The sequence below is a fragment of the Coregonus clupeaformis genome, chromosome 5 (genome assembly GCF_020615455.1).
Source record: "Coregonus clupeaformis isolate EN_2021a chromosome 5, ASM2061545v1, whole genome shotgun sequence".
Taxonomy (NCBI): domain Eukaryota; kingdom Metazoa; phylum Chordata; class Actinopteri; order Salmoniformes; family Salmonidae; genus Coregonus; species Coregonus clupeaformis.
In genome coordinates this window covers 1,447,010-1,469,446 of record NC_059196.1, presented here as the reverse complement: position 1 = coordinate 1,469,446, position 22,437 = coordinate 1,447,010, and positions in this window count along the sequence as shown.

Genomic DNA, 22,437 nt, shown 5'->3' with positions numbered 1-22,437 from the left:
TCTGTCTGTCTAGATATGGCTACCTCCAGCAGTCCCCAGTCTGAAGAGCAGTTCTTGTGCTTTATCTCTGGATGTGTTTATTAAGCCAACCGCAACTCCATGTGGACACAACTTCTGCATGGCCTGCATCAGTGGATACTGGCTCAAGGCCTGTAAGCTCAAGTCCTGTAAGTCCTGACTTGTGTGTCTGACCTCTTACTGTGAGACTCACCTGCAGCCTCATCAGATAGCCCCAGCCCTAAAGAGACACACACTGATTGACCCTGTGGACAACCTGGAAGAAGACAGGACGTGTTAGAAGCACAACAAATTCCTGGAGCTGTTCTGTAGGACTGACCAGATATGTGTGTGCCAGTTCTGCACTGAGACAGACCACAAAGATCACCACACTGTCGCTCTATGGGAAGAGTGTGAAGAGAGGAAGGCTGAGCTGGGGAAGACAGATGCAGAAGTGCAGCATCTGATCCAGGAGCGACTGCAGAAGATTCAAGAGATGAAACACTCAGTAGATCTCAGAAACAAATACACAGAGATAGAGAAAGCAAAAACCATGGAACTCTTCACTGATCTGGTGCGGAGCTTTTAGAAAAGCCAGACTTACTACATGGAGGTGGTTGAGGAGGAGAAGAAGGCAGAAGAGAGGTGGGCTGAAAGGCTCATTCCAGAGCTGGAGCAGGAAATCGCAGGGTTACAGAGGAGACACACTGAGCTGGAGAAGCTCTCAAACATGGAAACCACTTCCACCTTCTCCAGAGGTCTGCATCCCTCTGCAGCTTTCCTCCCTCCATGGACTGGTCTCAGATCAGTATTCACACTAAGCTCTGTGTAGGAAACCTGAGGAGAGCTCTGTGTCAGCTGGAGGAGGCTCTGAGAATCATGCCCCAGCTGTTGGATACAGTGAGGACTTTAAATAAGTCATTGTGTGATTCTGAGCAACAGAGGATGCAGCAGTATGCAGTAGATGTGACTCTGGACCCTGATACAGCAAAACTGCAAACTTGTCCTGTCTAAGAATGGGAAACAAGAAAGACTTTGTGATATAGAACAGGATCTTCCTGACAAACCAGCAAGGTTTGATACTACTCTCTGTGTCCTGGGAAAGGAGGGTTTCTCTTCAGGGAGATTCTACTATGAGTTGGAGGTTAAGGGGAAGACTGACTGGTCTATAATAGTGGCCAGAGAGTCCATCAACAGGAAGGGGAAGATTACACTGAGCCCTGAGAATGGATAATGGATTCTGTCACTGAGGAATAGGGATGAGTGCAACGCTGGTGCTTCCCCATTTATCTCCCTCTCCCTTAGAGAGAAGTCGCAGAAGGTGGGAGTATTTGTGGATTATGAAGAGGGTCAGGTCTCCTTCTATGATGTGGAGGCCAGGTCTCCTATCCACTCTTTCATTGACTGCACCTTCACTGAGAAAACTCTATCCATTCTTCTGCCCTGGTAAACATAGTGAATACTCTGCCCCTCTGATCATCTCTACTATCGATGAATCTGGGGATTTTTCAATAAAATGTAAAATAAAGAAAAATGATAAAGATATAAATTATGATGTTTTAAAATTTTAACAGACGCTCTTATCCAGAGCGACTTACAGGAGAAGTTAGGGTTAAGTGCCTTGCTCAAGGGCACATCGACAGATTTTTCACCTAGTCGGTTCGGGGATTTCTCTTACTTGCCCAATGCTCTTAACCACTTGGCTACCTGCCTCGCTAATATGAAAAATAGAATCCCAAAACTGTAAAATATTAACTAAATATAACCTATTAATTTAGTGAATATCGTTGCTGCTTATTATGAAGATTTCAACATGGAAAAACCTTTATATTGTTAAACTTTCTTTATCTTTTATATATCTTTGTTGTAATTTTTTGGGGCCGAACTGGTATCAGTTGTTTGTGTCAATAGTTCAATTGTTGCAGAGTTGCTTTCAAATACCATCCTTGTTGATAAGATGTTTGTTTAATGAATAAGGCTATTTTCTCCTAAACCATATATAGACTATTTACATTTTACTCTGGTTTCATGAGGATCTTTTAGAATGGTTCAAGGGAACACCTTACAGATACAGGCATTGCCCTTCAGAGTCTCTCTGTAGTCTATACGAAACCCTGAGAATCTGTGCACTGACCCTTCTATTTACATTCACCACCACTATCATACTATGCATCTGTTATACAGATGTATGATCTTAATTTGAGCCAGTTTTCTACAGCAGGAAAATAACCCTGCAGCAACAGGACATTTTAATTATTACGTGGATTATAATTAATGGACATTATTGTAGGGGTTGATGCATTTTTCGTAAGGGAAAATCAAATCTGAAATGTCAAAGTGGAAATCACAAACTTCAGAATACTTTTTAAACCTCAAAATCACTACACGTCTCCTGCAACAAGGTGTTCAAATGAAGATCCTACATCTGTAATTGGAGTATTCTCACTGCAGTAATATTTAATAATACTAATGATGGTTATTCTACTGTATACGATTCATGGATATAATGTCATCATAGTGCATGATTTATCCAATGCAACAAAGTTAAAACACATCACATGTTCGATATTTAATATTTGTGGCCCATGTGGGAACTACCACATTTTTGGTTGGTGGAGACAGCATATTCCAAGCATGCCAGACTGAGCGGCCAGATGGTATTTAATAATGAATGGATATCAAATGGATATCTGTCATTGAATGATATCTGACAAATGGATGTCAAATAGATGCCCTCTGCTTTGAAGACAGTAGGTGGTACAACAGTTAATAAGTGACCTAACCAGCCCCCATCCCTTTCTTACATGTACACTATAATGAAGATCACATCCAAGAGTATCATCACTGTCCGTGGTGCTGAATCTCAGATTGCCTCTATTGGCGCTCTGCCTCTATTGGCGCTATTTGTTTGTTTACATTCCTAACGTTAAACACACACACACACACACACACACACACACACACACACACACACACACACACACACACACACACACACACACACACACACACACACACACACACACACACACACACACACACACACACACACACACACACACACCATCCCCTGATTCCTGGTGGCTAAAGAGATGTTGGCTTACAGCGTAGAATTACATATTATAAATCTAATTTAATAGGATCTCGGTGGCCTACAGTGGGTTATCCATCCTGCACCGTGGCCTACAGTGGGTTATCCATCCTGCACCATTGTTTATGCACCTTTGTGTAGGTGACCCATCTTTCCATCTGTCCTCCTCAACTGTTGCCTAGAAACCAGCAGTGGATTAGAGTTGGAACATGTCATCACAATCAGATGCACCCAACCCCCGGGATACAGCCATGACACTTCTCCCCATGGTGTCATGACTTTGCATTATAGGTCACCATCTTGGACTGCTCTTATGTCTCAGTGTCTCAGAAAGCAAGATGTGTCCTGTTACAATTTTGATCGATCCCTTCGTGTTAAGGACAAAGAGCCTTAAGGCCCACATCATTCCCAGTCCGCCACCAGGGCCCAACCCACCTGGTTTGATAATAAAATGCTGCAGGATTAGGTGGAAATGAGACGCCGTTATTATGATGATCCTCACACTCAGTGATGTAATAGCACCTTGAAAATGGGCACGTAATCTGGGGATTAGCCACATTAACATGCTTGAAGTAAAGTAAACCTAATTTCCATAGTGCCACCTGACAACCACTGTTTCAGAGGTGGCACTTAGCCAATGTCTGCTGCTGCTCACATTATGTCATATAAGCCTAAAATGCTGAACAGTGGAGGCTGCTGAGGGGCGATGGCTCATTATAATGGCTGGAATGGAGTCAATGGAATGGTATCAAACACATTAAACACGTAGGTTGATACCATCCCATTGACTCCATTCCAGCCATTATTATGAGTCGTCCTCCCCTCAGCAGCCTCCACCGGTGTGGAGGCATAGGTATTGGTTAGGATGAGCATTGTGTTGCTGTATCACACATATAGTTAGGCGGATTGGTTTTTATTATAGGAGATGGCAACAGTGGAGAAAGATGTGTAGATCTTGGGCTCTATCCCTAACCTGAACTCTCCATGGCCAGCTCCCTCCTCTCCACAGACTACAGACCACAGACCAACCTTACTTTAGAGGCCTTGAGACCAAATGACAGAGCCAAAGCTTATAGCTATGTGTGAAGAAAGTGACTACATTGCCAATATGACATCTCCCACTGGGCACACACTGGTTGAATCAACGTTGTTTCCACGTCATTTCAAGGAAATTACGTTGAACAACGTGGAATAGATGTTGAATTGACGTCTGTTCCCAGTGGGCTGTTTACAATTCAGTAAAACATACTTGGCCACTCCCTCATTCTACATGAGATGGTGTTGTGTAATTACTCTCCATTTGATCTGGGAAATTATTCAAACTCAATGAGACGGAAAGAGTCCCATAATCTATCATAGGCAATCACATTGTTTATTTCCCACTCGCATATCCCTCTATCTCTCTTTGTCTGTGTGTGTGTGTGTATATATGTGTGTGTGTTTGTCACGTTCGTTCATCGACGGGTCAGACCAAGGCGCAGCGTGATATGCATACATGTTTATTAGAACCGAATAAACAACTACAAAACAACAAACGAAACGTGAAGTCCAAGGTACACAAACAACATACCTCAACACGGAACAAGATCCCACAACCCACTAGTGCCAATAGGCTGCCTAAGTATGGTCCCCAATCAGAGACAACGAGCGACAGCTGCCTCTGATTGGGAACCACACCGGCCAACATAGATCTAGACAATCTAGAACTACAACATAGAAATACACAACATAGAAACTTCACACCCTGACTCAACATATACGAGTCCCCTGAGTCAGGGCGTGACAGTGATTGAGTCTCTGTGTGTGTGGCTGTCAGTCTGACTGTAGTTAAAATAGAGGGTTTCTTCAGATTGAAGTTGCTCCTACTATGTACTTGGCAACAGAGTGGTTAGCCCTATTCAACTCAACAGGCCTATGAAGTGACATGTGGAGGATAAATCAATTTGTTGCACTCTAGTATTCGTGTACGTAAGCATGTGTATTCAAAGAAATAAAGAGGTGTATTTTGTAACAGAGTGGATTATACTCAACACTCAAGAGTAGGGAGAGACTTTATTGAAGGCAAAAACACTGTATCACTATGGAGAAAGTAGATTTCCAAGGTAATTAAGTGGTACTTCAACTGAAGTTTTCTCCCTCAGGGCATGCACATTTTTATTGTAGCCCAGTACTAACCCACTTGATTCTACTAACCAAGGGTTGGTGACTGGTTGATTAGCTAGTGAGGTGTGTTATAAGAGGGCTAGCACAAAAATGTGCACTCCATGGTGTCCCCTAGGAATGAATTTAGAAATACTGGTTTATACAGTAATGACACCCTTGTTGGTTTGCAGTTATGCAGTACTTCTATTTGACCACATGATGGAAGTGTGACTCAGCTGCTCACAGTATTGTCACTGCTTTTTTCTATGTTCTCCTGCCAATATTTGTGCTATTCAGTTTTTTCCTATAATGCCTATTAAAGAAAAAAATAACACATCCTGGGGTTAAAAATATACAGCCTTTCACAGTTAATTTAATTGACTTTTTTGGTACATAATCAAGGTAATTCCGTCTAACGCAAACAAGAATAGCACTGCTTGTGCTATTGGTTGCTAAGTAAAGCAAACACTGACTGACAAACTACTGCTTTAGTCCAACAACTGACACCTGTTTTCATGAACATTTGTATAACGTTGTCAGTAGTACATTATTTAACGGTACCATTTACTCTATTTCCTGGTAGGAAATTATGTGGTAACAATGGGTACATTCTGCTACTTATTTAAATATTACATATATAGAACAATATTTCAAAGAAATACAATTGTAACTACCTGGTACAGAACTTGTGCATGTTTTGATGAATTCCAAAGAAACAAAAAAGTCATTAATAAGTTGTTATTATGTAATATATTTTCACCATATGTTTGTGTCTTTTCTTCATGTCGCTACTGTGTTTGGAGTGGTTGGGCAGAGAGGGCAGTTGGAATCGAGGTCATAGCTGGACTTTGGTCCCCTTCTCAAGGTAACTTCTTAATTATCCTGTCCCCACCACTGTCTGGTGTGTGTATGTGTGTGTGTGTGTGTGTGTTTGTGTGCCTGGTCTGTCCAAGGCGCTGCTGTCTTCACCCCCTGCAGGTGTGGTAGGTTACCCCACGCTGACGTGTTTAATTGTGTGCAAGTCCCATGGCTCGCTGGCAACTGTGTGTCCCAGCTGTGCCAAGGAGGACAAGGGCGACACAGGGCCCAGACGTGCTTGGCTGCATATAGTTCTATAGTTTTGATCAATATTACCTTCTCTCTTGTCCTATTAACAAATTAATGAGAACAGGTCCCTCCCACAGCCAAAACAGGCCTATTTTAGGAAACATTCTATCCAACCCCTCACTCCCTCAGCCCAGACCAGCTGAACTGTCTCTCTAGGTGGTGGGGTGGAGTGAAGCTGGCAGGCTATGGCATACCCCTTCTCCTTCCCCTCGTCCTCCATCTCTTCCTCTCTCCCTCCCTCCCTCTCTCTCCCGCTTTCTCTTCTCTTCCTCCCTCTGTCCTCCTCACCCGTCTGGGCTGGTAAATAAGGCCGGGTGTGTGAGAATCTCATTACCGCGACACAAAGCAGCATTTCCTCGGAGGATTCAGTATGTGTGTGTGTATCAGAGTGTGCCGTGTGTGTGTGTCGTGTGTGTGTGTGTCGTCTGTGTGCCGTGTGTGTGCCGTGTATGTGTTAGCCAGGTTCAATCACCACTCCGCTGATGGGGAGGGAGAGAGAGGCAGCTGGGGCCTCCCTTGCCCAGGCCTTCAATTTCCCTCCCAGTCCAGCCACTGGAGTGTGTAATTACTATGGGGGGGCTGGCGTGGAGGTGCGATCACCCCCCACCTGCCACCCCCCACACACACCCCACTGGCCCTCCCTCTACCCTCCATACAGGCACCCCCTGCCACCCCCCAAGTCACACACTGAGCACCCGTGATCTGCAACTGAGACCTCCATGACACACTCATCCATACATGCATACACACACAGTCTTCTGTTCATACACTCTTACCCTTCCTAGTTACAGTGTATTGGTGTGTATTCACTTGTACAGTGTCCTCCACAGTATTCTGGCGCCAAGTCCTTTGTTGGCACCATTTAGCATTTGCACACTGCCGTCTTGCTGTGAACACTTCTCACAGGTTCAGTGTTTACAGGAGATGGGTCTAAAATGTCACTGCATCTATGGTTTGAGGAAACTGGTTGATAGGATACAAACCTATTATATTGACAGGTTATGCTTGTTTGATGTACACTGCTCAAAAAAATAAAGGGAACACTAAAATAACACATCCTAGATCTGAATGAATGAAATAATCTTATTAAATACTTTTTTCTTTACATAGTTGAATGTGCTGACAACAAAATCACACAAAAATTATCAATGGAAATTAAATTTATCAACACATGGAGGTCTGGATTTGGAGTCACCCTCAAAATTAAAGTGGAAAACCACACTACAGGCTGATCCAACTTTGATGTAATGTCCTTAAAACAAGTCAAAATGAGGCTCAGTAGTGTGTGTGGCCTCCACGTGCCTGTATGACCTCCCTACAACGCCTGGGCATGCTCCTGATGAGGTGGCGGATGGTCTCCTGAGGGATCTCCTCCCAGACCTGGACTAAAGCATCCGCCAACTCCTGGACAGTCTGTGGTGCAACGTGGCGTTGGTGGATGGAGCGAGACATGATGTCCCAGATGTGCTCAATTGGATTCAGGTCTGGGGAACGGGCAGGCCAGTCCATAGCATCAATGCCTTCCTCTTGCAGGAACTGCTGACACACTCCAGCCACATGAGGTCTAGCATTGTCTTGCATTAGGAGGAACCCAGGGCCAACCGCACCAGCATATGGTCTCACAAGGGGTCTGAGGATCTCATCTCGGTACCTAATGGCAGTCAGGCTACCTCTGGCGAGCACATGGAGGGCTGTGCGGCCCCCCAAAGAAATGCCACCCCACACCATGACTGACCCACCGACAAACCGGTCATGCTGGAGGATGTTGCAGGCAGCAGAACGTTCTCCACGGCGTCTCCAGACTCTGTCACGTCTGTCACATGTGCTCAGTGTGAACCTGCTTTCATCTGTGAAGAGCACAGGGCGCCAGTGGCGAATTTGCCAATCTTGGTGTTCTCTGGCAAATGCCAAACGTCCTGCACGGTGTTGGGCTGTAAGCACAACCACCACCTGTGGACGTCGGGCCCTCATACCACCCTCATGGAGTCTGTTTCTGACCGTTTGAGCAGACACATGCACATTTGTGGCCTGCTGGAGGTCATTTTGCAGGGCTCTGGCAGTGCTCCTCCTGCTCCTCCTTGCACAAAGGCGGAGGTAGCAGTCCTGCTGCTGGGTTGTTGCCCTCCTATGGCCTCCTCCACGTCTCCTGATGTACTGGCATGTCTCCTGGTAGTGCCTCCATGCTCTGGACACTACGCTGACAGACACAGCAAACCTTCTTGCCACAGCTCGCATTGATGTGCCATCCTGGATGAGCTGCACTACCTGAGCCACTTGTGTGGGTTGTAGACTCCGTCTCATGCTACCACTAGAGTGAAAGCACCGCCAGCATTCAAAAGTGACCAAAACATCAGCCAGGAAGCATAGGAACTGAGAAGTGGTCTGTGGTCACCACCTGCAAAACCGTTCCTTTATTGGGGGTGTCTTGCTAATTGCCTATAATTTCCACCTGTTGTCTATTCCATTTGCACAACAGCATGTCAAATGTATTGTCAATCAGTGTTGCTTCCTAAGTGGACAGTTTGATTTCACAGAAGTGTGATTGACTTGGAGTTACATTGTGTTGTTTAAGTGTTCCCTTTATTTTCTTGAGCAGTGTATATGGCTTTTCCTTTGTAAAAGTCCAACCAAATGCAATGCACCATAAATGGTGTTTTCTGAGATCTATAATAGAGAAGATACAGGAGGCTCGCTGGTGAGTCACTCACAATACACACACAAACATTTGCATATATGTACGTACAAACACTTCTATATATGGACTGCATAGATCTAACCAGCCCTTGTCTATAATGTTGGCTATACATGCAATTCATCAGTCACACACACTCGCTCTCTCTCTCTCTCTCTCTCTCTCTCTCTCTCTCTCTAGTGTATGTGTGTGTGCTGGGGAGATTGTGGCTGTGTGATGGAGGCTGGCTCTTTGAGGATTCTGTGGCACTTGCCTGCATGCCTCTTTGAAGCTGTTCGATGACCGCACAGGGCACTTCACCACAGGAGGGTGGTGGAGGGGCGTGCTGCATGGCTGTCATTTGTATACAGCTGTTTCTTTCATCTAGTCCTGCCTGCCCCCCATCCCACCTCTTCTCCTCCCACCCCCCGACCCCCCACACCCTCCCCTCCTGCCTCCCTCCACTAAAACCCAGATTCTGGCCTTTCTTGAGTTCTGTGCTTGTCGTGAAATTTTTTTATGTGGACTGACTGCTGCTTGGCTGGATGGAGGATCTAGAAATAAAAGTGACAGGTATAGATCTTGAAGGAAATAGAATGGCCATGATCAGTTCAAAAGGCATCAATCAATCAATCTTCATCATATTGCATGGGCCACCTAAAACAAATATCAATGAATGTCCCATACATTCATTGATACGACCACATCCACACCAGAGTTCTGTGCTCACCTGTCTGGTGGCTGGTCCTGAGAGACAGGCTGAGACATGGGCTAACTGGGGGCCGACAGGGTCCACCTGGGGCATCTCTGTGTTACACCACACCACACACTCCTGCTAACATGGCCCAGATACTAACGCTACACATACTGCACAGGTGCTCCGCGAGCCAGTGCTAATTGATGCTAATTGATGTAGTGGCGGGTTGAGGCACATGTGGTTTATGTGTGTATTCTAATGAGAGCAGAGAGGAAGGAGGTTTGGAGGTGCTGTACGCCGACATGGCAGACAAGTCATGACAGTACACTACTATACGTGACAACGGATGTTACTAGTTTTGGTACCAAACATAGAAATGGATGACTTCACAGGGGTATCAGTATTGTCTCCATGACTTGAAAATCTAAAATCTAACTGTCAGAAAGGTTTGAATAATTGAAACTCCCTTCTCACTTAATTTCTGTAATGTATTGTATATCATGATTCTATGACAAGAGGCAATAGTTTCTATCACTACAAAGTTTGAACACAAGAACAGAGTGATAGGTAGCTAGACAAAGTGACACTAGTCGAGGGAGATACATTCCTCTCTCTCTCTCTCTCTCTCCTCTCTCTCTCTCTCTCTCTCTCTCTCTCTCTCTCTCTCTCTCTCTCTCTCTCTCTCTCTCTCTCTCTCTCTCTCTCTCTCTCTCTCTCTCTCTCTCTCTGGATCTGTTCCACAGAACTTTGAAATAATGACTATTTTTGATTGCAATTCTGCCCAAAATAAAATATGCTTGATTTCCACTGTGAATTATTCTAGCTTTAGTGGCTGATTTATCGAAAAAGGAGGGTTGCATTTGTAATAAAGCAGAATAAATTATTGCTTTGTGTTAATATTGGAGATTTGATTGAAACGGATACAGGAGCAGTGTAAAATTGTCCAGTAAATCATTGTGTTGCAGCCAGGCTTGCTATTCTGAGGCGGGCAGGCGTGCTCAGAGGGTATTGACAGATAATGGCTTTTCTCTTTACTAGAGATTGGTAATTACTGAGCCCTTAATGTCACTACCATCCTATTTTCATTGTTCTGTGTTGAACGAGGAGACTTGATTTCCTTAGATTATCTTATTTTTGCTACATATGATGTTTGTGTGCATGTGGGTGGACATGGTGTGCACACGTGTGTTTGTGTGTTGTACATCACAACACAACATGTCAGTGTCCATCTCATTTTACCAGATAGTTATAGACAGTGGGATCCTGAGTATTGTGTTATTGCTAATAATGCATGCTCCTCCACACCTTGGAAGTATAGATACATATTTACCATGTCAATAAACCAGTATGAATATAATTGAATTGCCTGAGAGAGAGGGTGGGGTGGTGAGAGAGAGGGAGGGAGAGAGAGAGAGCAAGAGAGAAAGAAAGAGAGAGAGAGACAGAGTGAGAGTGAGAGTGAGAAAGAGAGAGAGAGAGAGAGGGAGGGAGAGAGAGACAGAGTGAGAGTGAGAGTGAGAAAGACCTATGGCGAGAACATTAATTGTCCATGACTCTGTGACTGTGTCCTCCCCTGTTTGCCTGCCACTAGCCAATCAATAGTTAACGTTGACTGATTATAGAGGGAACACCCCCTCTCTTAAAGAGGCATTGTACACAACATCAATCAATAAGGCCACTGAAAGGCAGCTCTCCATGGGTGCTTTATGATTCAATGTTGCAAAACATGTATTTAGGTGATGGGTAGCGAACACAAACAAAACCAAAACTCATGTAAACACAAATCACTGTTTTATGTTGTAACATAATTGTTTAGTTGTTTAGTCTGGTTACATGTGAAGCTAATTTCAATTACCATAGATTTTCAGCTTGCATCTTTCCTATAGTCCAGTACATCAAATGTAATTCATGACTATGGTAGTATTGTGTGGTACATGTAGAATGACTATGGTAAATATTGTATAGTAAATGTAGAATGACTATGGTAGTATTGTGACACAACTATGGGGGTCATCCTGAAGGTTTGAGAGCTCTGTTAATATTCTCCTGTCCTCTGTGACCTGTGACCGTCATTTCTGTCTCAAACTCTTGTCTTCCCATTACGGCCCCCAAACCCCTGCCTCCCTATCTGCCTGCCTCCTGCCTAACTCTCTGCATATACTAAATGGGAAAAGATTAGAGTGAAATCTAAACCTAAATGATGAAGGCTTTTTGGGGCTTTTGCACTTTGTTCTCCCCCTAAAATTGGTTTCCCCACAATTTCCAACCCACTGCAATTTAACCAATTTGGGAAAGGAAAATTACCATTGCTAAATGTTTCATTTCCCTTTTGGTAGATCTGAGGAAGTTTGGTTCAATTTCTGACCTCTCAAATTCATTATGGTTCCTGAATAAGAAATAATAGCAAAATAAATTAAGCTACATTTTTTTATGTATTCCAATGCTCTTTGGAAATGCTTTTTGGTTTAAAGAATAGAGGCAAAGCAAAGCTAAAACATAAGGTATGGGAGGAGTGGTGTAGCTGACCCTGGCCCTTCATCTTTGACCTTTGACCTTGCTGTCATAAAACACTGGCTTTCCTGCCTTGGCTGGGGGATGGGGGTTTGATGGGATCACTGACTGCTAATAGAAGTGTGTCTTAGGAAGGAAGGAAATGCTGTTGGAATGACGACATTTTGTCCTATCACTCCAAGACTCTCCAAGTCTCTTTTACCACCAACACATCATTACCCATGGCTGTAGAAAGATAATATTTACACCCAGGCTTCATTTAGAGCCAGTGACTGGGCCCCCACTTGGTGAATCCCAGAAGGTATGGCAACGTTGAGGGAGAGAGGGGGCAGAGAGGAGTGACTCTACTCTCCAAAATGTTATTCTCTTTACCATGCAGGGCTCTTTGCATATGGCAAAGGGTGCAGGCGCTGAGTTAAGAGGATTAGTGACTTGAAAAAGGTAGCCGTCATTTAATTGAAGGCTTACAGGCTGCAGCAGAAAAGAGGAGCAGTCAAAGTGAAGGTAACCCAGCCCAGAACATCCTGAAGAGACCACATTTGCCAAAGTCCATGTTTCCCTCCTCTCCTCTCGCCTTGCCCGCCTCCTCTTCTCCCTTAGTAGCAGCACATCACGCTTTATCGTCAGGCCCCAGCTTCTTAAAAGACGTTTACACGTTTCACAATTTTAATCTCTTCCGCTGGTGAAAAAGGTACCTTCAACTTGCATTATTCAAATGCTATGATCTCTGGGGCTGCCTAGGCTGATTCCCTCCCTGTGTAGCTGGGTCATGTTGGAGGTTTATGATACATGAGCAACTAACTGTGCTGCCTGTAGAACACTTTGATTATGTGGCAGAGCTCTGTTGTATATTTCTAGGCAGGGTAAAGCAGATTTAGACCTCTCTGAGCCGCAACGTGTTTTGTCTGGTGGTCGACTCTCCCATGCGTGCACTTGTGAGACATCTCAGGCTCTATTTGATGTCTGTGTCCGGCACTGCAGCAGCCAGAGAGGTTGTAAACTCCTCCTTAAGTGCACTGCTCGCCGGAGAAAATGGGCCACTCAGACGAGTGGAAGAGGTGGAAGTCAAATATGATAATGGAAAAATGGGAAGTTGCTGGGCGGCTGCGCTCGGCAGGGCGTGAGGTAAGAGGAGGAGTGGCGTGAAGGAGAGAGAGAGAGAGAGCTGAAACACCAAGGCCTCACGAGACAGCCCAGCCCAGCCATTTTGTGTTCCTTTGTGAAAATGAGGATCATATCGCTATGAGTGACTGCCGGACCGTTGGTGACAGAGGTGGGATCAGATGGAGGTAATGCAGGTAAGGGATGACCTAATCTAGCCCCTAATAACCTGCTTCACACACACCGCCTGCCTGATTCAGCAACACTATGGTCTGGCTGATAACAGGAGGAGAGGAGGAGAGGAGAGGAGAGGCCCCAGCAACCCTCATTATCTGACGCGCCAAGGCTGATTGGCCCTGTTTGACTCTGAACTACTAGCTGTCGCTGGCTGGTAGGCGGTCCCTCTCACTCTTCCTCTCAATCCCCCTCAGTCTCTCTCTCTTTCTCTCTTTCTCTCTCTCTCTCTTTCTCTCTCTCTTTCTCTCTCTCTCTTTCTCTCTTTCTCTCTCTCTCTTTCTCTATCACCCTGCTGCACTCAACTGAGATATCACACATACACACACTTACAAATATACACCACACACACACACACACACACACCAAACACACTTATTTCTGTCATCCAGCACTATACACATTGAAAAACAATGTGTACATAAACAAAAGCACAATGCTGTTGATGTAAATAATTATGCAGTAAGCCACTCTGTCCCTATATAGGCATCTCAAGGCGGTCTTTGATGGTATTTCCACTCACACTGATTGGTCAGTATTTCTCATAGAAAGTCACTGCTTCCACTGTCTCACTGTATCAACTATTGGACAACAACTTAGCCTGCACATCTTGTTGTGTCACGAGTTACAAAGCCAGAACCCAGAAGCAGACCAGGACAAGGTAAGTTGAAACGAAGGTGAGTGTTTATTTACAAATTCAAGAGTGATGCTGAATAATCCAGGGAACAGAGCGGGCGGCGTTGATTAGTTGTTGGGGGTGCAGTGGTTGATCCCATCATGGCTCGGCAGCCGCCGACCACCAGGCAGAGGTTGGATGAAGGTCCCGGATGAGTGACTGCAGATGGAACAAAACGGAGGTAAGTAAACAACAAACCAACAAGGTGCAAAACAACAAAACTAACGCTAGACGCTCGAAGACTGATACTCTGGTAAACCTACTGTTCATGGCTAACGATCCGGCAGGGAATGGATGTTAGGCCAGAGCCTAAGAAGGGTGATGATCAGGACCAAGTGTGCAGATTGCTGATGGGATGCAGGTGCGGAAATCAAGAGAGCTCCCCGGAGCGTTCCAGAACCCTCGGGAAACTGGAGATCACGAGCAGGAAAAACTAGTCCACAGACAGGACCCGACTCAGACTGCCGGGATCGTTACAGTACCCCCCCTCCGACGAACGCCACCGGGCGGACTCCCCGGAGCGCCAGGATGGAGGCGGTAGAAGTCACGGATGAGGTCAGCATCTAGGATCTGTCGCCGCGGAATCCAACTCCTCTCTTCAGGACCATACCCCTCCCAGTCCACGAGATACTGGAAACCCCGGCCCCGCCGTCTGGAATCCATGATGCGCCGCACCGTGTAGGCAGGACCGCCTCCGATCATCCGAGGAGGAGGAGGAGGAGGCGGAGGAGGCAACAGAGGACTGAGGAAAACAGGCTTGAGGCAGGAGACATGAAAGGTGGGATGGACTCTGAGCGTCCTCGGGAGTTTGAGTCGAACTGCCACCGGATTGATCACCTTCTCCACCACAAACGGACCAATGAACTTCGGTAACAACTTCCTAGACTCAGTCCGTAAAGGAAGATCCCGTGTGGCCAACCAGACCCTATCTCCGATGGTGTAGGTGGGAGCGGGGATCCGGCGACGATTCGCCTGGAGCTGATACCGGTCCGAAACTCTAAGGAGTGCCCTTCTGGCCCGATGCCAGGTCCGGTGGCAACGACGAATATGGGCCTGAACAGAAGGCACTGAGAGCTCCTTCTCCTGAGAAGGGAACAAGGGAGGTTGGTAGCCATACAGGCACTGGAAGGGAGACATCCCAGTGGCAGATGTAGGGAGAGTATTGTGGGCATACTCAACCCAAGGCAACTGAGAGACCCAGGAGGTGGGGTTGGAAGAGGCCAGGCAGCGTAGCGTGGATTCCATCTTCTGGTTGGCTCTCTCCGCCTGACCATTAGATTGGGGGTGAAACCCAGATGTGAGACTGACTGTAGCTCCAATGGCCAAACAGAAGGACTTCCAGACAGCAGAGGTAAACTGAGGGCCACGGTCGGAAACGATATCACTGGGCAACCCATGGACCCTGAAAACCTCCCTAACCAGGATCTCGGACGTCTCCGAGGCAGAGGGAAGCTTGGCAATTGGCACAAAGTGGGCGAACTTGCTGAATCTGTCCACGATAGTCAGAACGACCGTGTTCCCCACAGAAGCGGGCAACCCAGTGACAAAGTCCAGGGCCAGATGCGACCATGGTCGCGGGGAATAGGAAGGGGGTGAAGTAGTCCAGAGCTGGGCCGATTGGTACTCTTATTCTGCGCACACACTGGACAGGCAGCAACATAACCCCGAGTATCCTCGGCCATGGCAGGCCACCAAAACGTCTGCGAAGAAACGCCATCGTCCGAGCCACGCCAGGGTGACAAGCCATCTTGCTGGCGTGGGACCATTTGAGGACCGCAGGACGAACCGACTCAGGCACAAACAACCGACCGGGTGGACCGTTACCGGGACCGGGCTGCGTCCGAAGAGCCGCCATCACCTCCTCCTCAATCTTCCACCTAACAGCTCCCACGACGCAGTTCCGGGGGAGAATTGTCTCGGTCTTGGACCCACTCTCCTCCGTCTTGGAGAACATCCGAGACAAGGCGTCCGCCTTGCCGTTCTTAGATCCAGGTCGGAACGTCAGGGAAAAATTGAATCGTCCGAAAAACAACGACCACCTGGCCTGACGGGAGTTGAGACGTCTAGCCGATTGCACGTAAGCAAGGTTCTTGTGGTCAGTCCAGACAATAAACGGCTGCTCCGCCCCTCCAACCAGTGGCGCCACTCCTCCAAGGCAAGTTTCACCGCGAGAAGCTCCCGGTTACCCACATCGTAATTCCTCTCCGCAGGCGAAAGGCGACGAGAGTAGTAGGCGCAGGGATGGAGTTTACTGTCCGTGGAGCATCGCTGCGACAGGATGGCGCCAACTCCCACATCAGACGCGTCCCACTTCAACGACGAACTGACGGGCCGTGTCCGGTTGAGAGAGAATCGGTGCGTTGGTGAATCGCCTCTTCAAATCCAGAAACGCTCGATCCGCCTCCGGATTCCACTTGAAGCTCCTGATACTGGAAGTCAAGGCCGTCAACGGAGCGGCCACACGGCTGTAATCCCGGATGAATCTGCGGTAGAAATTCGCAAACCCCAAAAATCTCTGGAGCTGCAATCTCGTACCGGGCTGGGCCCATTCCAGAACCGCTCTAACCTTCTCCTGGTCCATCCTAATCTCTCCCCTGGAGATGATGTACCCGAGAAAGGATGTCGTGTGGGCGTGAAACTCGCACTTCTCGGCCTTCACGAACAGGCGATTCTCCAACAATCGCTGCAGAACCTGCCGGACATGCTGGACGTGGTCGGAAGGTTCCTTCGAGAAGATCAGAATGTCATCCAGGTAAACAAACACAAAGAGACCGATCATATCTCTCAGGACGTCGTTCACCATACTCTGGAATACCGCTGGAGCATTGGTCAGTCCAAACGGCATCACCTGATACTCGAAGTGACCCATCGGTGTATTGAAACCCGTCAACCACTCGTCTCCCTCTCTGATCCGGACCATGTGATACGCATTGCGTAGGTCTAGCTTGGTGAACACCGTAGCACCCTGTAAGGAGTCGAAGGCAGAACTCATCAAGGGCAGGGGATACTTGTTCTTGATCGTGATGTCATTCAAACCCCGATAATCAATACACGGTCGAAGAGAGCCATCCTTCTTACCCACAAAGAAGAATCCTGCCCCCAGGGGTGATGACGAGGGACGAACGAGACCAGCAGCTAGGGACTCCTTGATGTAGGTCTCCAAAGCCTCACGTTCAGGGCGGGAGATACTGTATAACCTTCCCTTGGGGTAGACAGCTCCAGGGAACAGGTTGATGGCACAATCATATGGTCGGTGGGGAGGGAGTGACAGAGCCTTCTGCTTACTGAACACTTCCCCCAAATCGTGATATGTCTCGGGAACCAGGGACAAATCTGGGGGTTTAGCCTCAATCACCTGACTGGGAACCGAATGGGGACAGGCAGTCTTGAGACAGTTAGCATGACAATCAAGGCTCCAACTCGTTACCTTGCCCGTCACCCAATCGAACGTGGGATTGTGTTCCTTCAGCCAGGGGTATCCAAGGACCAGAGGAACATGGGAAGACGGCAGAATGAAGAATGAAATCATCTCCGAATGATTCCCCGACAACAGCATCTTAACCGGTTCAGTCCTCATCGTGATACGTGCCAGACTACTGCCGTTCAGAGTGGTCGCTTCAATGGCTTCCGGCAATTGCTCCTTGGAAAGCCCCAGCTGTTCCACCAACTCGGCATCAAGAAAGCTTCCATCGGCACCTGAATCGATAAAAGCGTTAATCGCTAAGCTCTGATTCCTGTTCACAAGGGTAGCCGGGAAACGGGGTCTGACAGAGGTACTGAGAGGTTGAAACTGGCTCGCTAAAAGTCCTCCCAACTTTAGCGAGCCGGGCAGTTTGACGACCGCCGGGAACAAGTGGAGATGTAATGTCCCGAGCTACCACAGTAGAGGCAGCAGTTGGTCTTACGTCTATGTTGACGCTCCTCCTTGGTTAACCCGTGCCGCCCCCACTTGCATGGGTTCAGAATCGGGAGAGAGGACCTCTCCACTAATCCTTTGTGGTGGAGAATGATCGACGTGTTCTGGTCCACCACCCGACCCGACTGGGAACTGAGAAACTGATCGATTGGACGGACCCCATTGCTTCTCCCCTCCTTCGCTCTCGGACTCGATTATCCACCCGAATAGACAAGGCTACCAAGCTGTCCAGGTCACTAGGCTCCGGATAGGAGATCAACTCATCCTTGAGCTGCTCCGACAGACCCTGGTAAAAGGCCGCTTGCAGAGACTCCTCATTCCACCCACTCTCCACCGCCAACGTCTTGAACTCGATCACGAAGTCGGCCACGCTGCGAGTTCCTTGGCGAAGCGAAAACAGGCGCCTAGCTGCGTCCCTCCCTCGGACGGAATGGTCGAAGAGCTTCCTCAGCTCGGCCGTGAACCCCTGGTATGAAGCCATGCAGGGATCCTGTCGTTCCCAAACGGCTGAAGCCCACTCCAGCGCTCGACCACGCAGCAACTCAATCACAAAGGCTATCCTAGCCTTGTCTGTGGCATAAGAGTAGGGCTGTAGATCGAACACTAATCCACACTGCATAAGGAAGGAACGGCATCTTCCCAGCTCCCCCTCATATTTATCCGGCGTCGGAACCTTGGGCTCACGGAAGGACACAGCTCCAGAAGCGGCAGGCGAGATGGGTGAAACCGGTAGTGGATCCTCCACCGGAAACTTGCGTTGGTTCTGGACCTCCGTCAGACCGTTAGAAAGGTTCCGAACTGACAACGCGATCTCCTGTAGTACCGTGCTATGATGGCCCAACATCTTCTCCTGATGGGTAATGGCATGGCGAACAGAGTCCAGGTCCGCTGGGTTCATTACTGGCCGGATCGTTCTGTCACGAGTTACAAAGCCAGAACCCAGAAGCAGACCAGGACAAGGTAAGTTGAAACGAAGGTGAGTGTTTATTTACAAATTCAAGAGTGATGCTGAATAATCCAGGGAACAGAGCGGGCGGCGTTGATTAGTTGTTGGGGGTGCAGTGGTTGATCCCATCATGGCTCGGCAGCCGCCGACCACCAGGCAGAGGTTGGATGAAGGTCCCGGATGAGTGACTGCAGATGGAACAAAACGGAGGTAAGTAAACAACAAACCAACAAGGTGCAAAACAACAAAACTAACGCTAGACGCTCGAAGACTGATACTCTGGTAAACCTACTGTTCATGGCTAACGATCCGGCAGGGAATGGATGTTAGGCCAGAGCCTAAGAAGGGTGATGATCAGGACCAGGTGTGCAGATTGCTGATGGGATGCAGGTGCGGAAATCAAGAGAGCTCCCCGGAGCGTTCCAGAACCCTCGGGAAACTGGAGATCACGAGCAGGAAAAACTAGTCCACAGACAGGACCCGACTCAGACTGCCGGGATCGTTACATGTTGCTCATGTAATACTACTAATTGATATTGTGTAGTTTGCACCAAATGGTTTATTCATAGCAGTACTGCAGTGCTCTTTCAATATTCTTGCCAAATGGCATTCATAAGTCTTTGTACCGGGTGTATGTGTATGAACCCTTCATCCCCCTTCCCACTCCTCTCACATCCCTGAATGTGGCTAGATGACAACAAGGCTTCATGTTTTCCTTAAATGCCGGGATTAGTGCCTCCAGCATCATTTGATTAGACAAGGCATGGCCTTGATTGCACTCAGTACTATTTGTTTCCTGGCCCTAGGAGGTAATCACCCTCGTCATGTGTCGCCTCCTCCTCCTACTGTATTTGTCAGGTGTTCCTGTCTCACACAGGAGAATGTGCCATGGCTCAGTCTTCCATTGGCTTGGCTCCCTGTCTCCCTCCCCCATCACTGCTGAATGAAATCCTATTAAATGATCCTTCACTCTCTCATAGTTGCTTTGTTTTCTGTTTAAAGAGACCCTGGCTGTGTGTGGTGCAGAGGAGAAGAGAGGAGGAGAGGAAAGTGGATTATGAGTCACTCACTGCCGAACGGGAGGAGGAGGGGGAGGAGGGATAAGAGAGAGAGGGGATGGGTGTTTGCGTGATGCATGGCACTGATGCATGGCATGGCACCACCAACACACATTCATTTATATGCACAAACATAATCAGAAATGTATGCATGCACATACATATAAACACACATAAATACACACAAAAAACTAATGCTTGTATAGAGACACACACAAACAGTCACGCACGCACGGACACACACACACATACACAAACACACACACACAGGTACACAGGCACACTTGGCTGAATTGTAAATACAAATTGCTTGGTGCAATGCCGTAAAACTACAGCCGGCCCTCCAGTAATGAAAACTGCAGTGTAGCCGTTAGCTATGGCTCTACCAAGTCAGAACACTACAAGTGATGCTGCCAATAGTGCCTGGGTGGCCTGGTGTATGTCTATATGTCTATGGGAGCTCAACTGCAGCTCTACTGATATGATGCACAATCATTGAACTATCCCAGTCAGCAAGTTTCTGTAGCTAACGGACCATTGTCTAGGGACGAGGCCCCCCAATGACCTTTGACAGACAGCAGCCATACTCCCTCGTCTCGGATCACTTTACAGCCGCCTTTGTACACATGTTTTATTCATCCAACAGGTGATTTCTCCTCTAGGTGGTCAGAGGCTGATTACCAGCTTCTATTTACTGTAATTTACTCTAAACACTATGAGGCCAGTTCCGGTGGCAGATTAATCCTAATCTCAGTTCTCTCTTTTCTGAAGAGATACCCACAGTTTGCATCTTGGTTGTGAAATGAAACATTCTATCCAGTAGTGAGTGTTTACGATGTTCTGAGGCCTCCCCCTCTATCAGAGACTTCTTCCAAGCCCCCGGTCTGCAAATGAAATCAAATGTTATTTGTCACGTACACAGTTTACAGCAGGTATAAAAGGTGCAGCGAAATGCTTGCGTGCTAGTTCCGTCAACATCGTAGTACAATAATCAATATCAATAATAAAATACAAAATAAAATACAAATAAGTAGTATTATGCAAATAGTTCAGGTAGCCATTTTATTAACTGTTTAGCAGTCTAATGGCTTTGGGGTAGAAGCTATTAAGGAGCCTTTTGGACCTAGACTTGGTGCTCTGGTATGGCCATGCGGTAGCAGAGAGAACAGTCTATGACTAGGGTGGCTGGAGTCTTTGACAATTTTTAGGGCCTTCCTCTGACACCGCCTGGTATAGAGGTCCTGGATGGCAGGAAGCTTGGCCAGAGTGATGTACTGGGCCGTGCCAGAGTGATGTACTGGGCCCAGCGCCTTGTGGTCGAATGCTGAGCAGTTGCCATACCAAGCGGTGATGCAACCAGTCAGGATGCCCTCGATGGTGCAGATGTATAACTTTTTGAGGTTCTGAGGACCCATGCCAAATCTTTTCAGTCTCCTGAGGGGGAATAGGCATTGTCGTGTCCTCTTCATGACTGTCTTGGTGTGTTTGGATCATGATAGTTTGTTAGTGATGTGGACGCCAAGAAACTTGAAGCTCTCGACCCGCTCCACTACAGCCCCGTCGATGTGAATGTTGCCGTGCTCAGCCCCCCTTTTCCTGTAGTCCACGATCAGCTCCTTTGTCTTGCTCACGTTGAGGGAAAGGTTGTTGTCCTGGCACCACATTGCCAGGTGTCTGACCTCCTCCCTGTAGGCTGACTCACCGTTGTCGGTGATCAGGCCTACCACCGTTGTGTCGTCTGCAAACTTCAAGATGGTGTTGGAATCGTGCATGGCCATGCAGTCGTGGGTGAACAGGGAGTACAGGAGGGGACTAAGCACGCACTCCTGAGGGGCCCCCATGTTGATGATCAGCGTGGCAGATGTGTTGTTGCCTACCCTTACCACCTGGGGGTGGCCCATCAGGAATTCCAGGATCCAGTTGCAGAGGGAGGTGTTTAGTCCCAGGGTCCTTAGCTTAGTGATTAGCTTTGAGAGCACTATGGTGTTGAACGCTGAGCTCAATGACTACCATTCTCACGTAGGTGTTCCTATTGTCCAGGTGGGAAAGGGCAGTGTGGACTGCAATAGAGATTGCATCATATGTGGATCTGTTGGGGCGGTATGCAAATTGTAGTGGGTCTAGGGTTTCTGGGATGATGGTGTTGATGTGAGCCATGACCAGCCACTCAAAGCACTTCATGGCTACAGACGTGAGTGCTACGGGTCGGTAGTCATTTAGGCAGACTACCTTGGCGTTCTTGGGCACAGGGACTATGGTGGTCTGCTTGAAACATGTCGGTATCACAGAC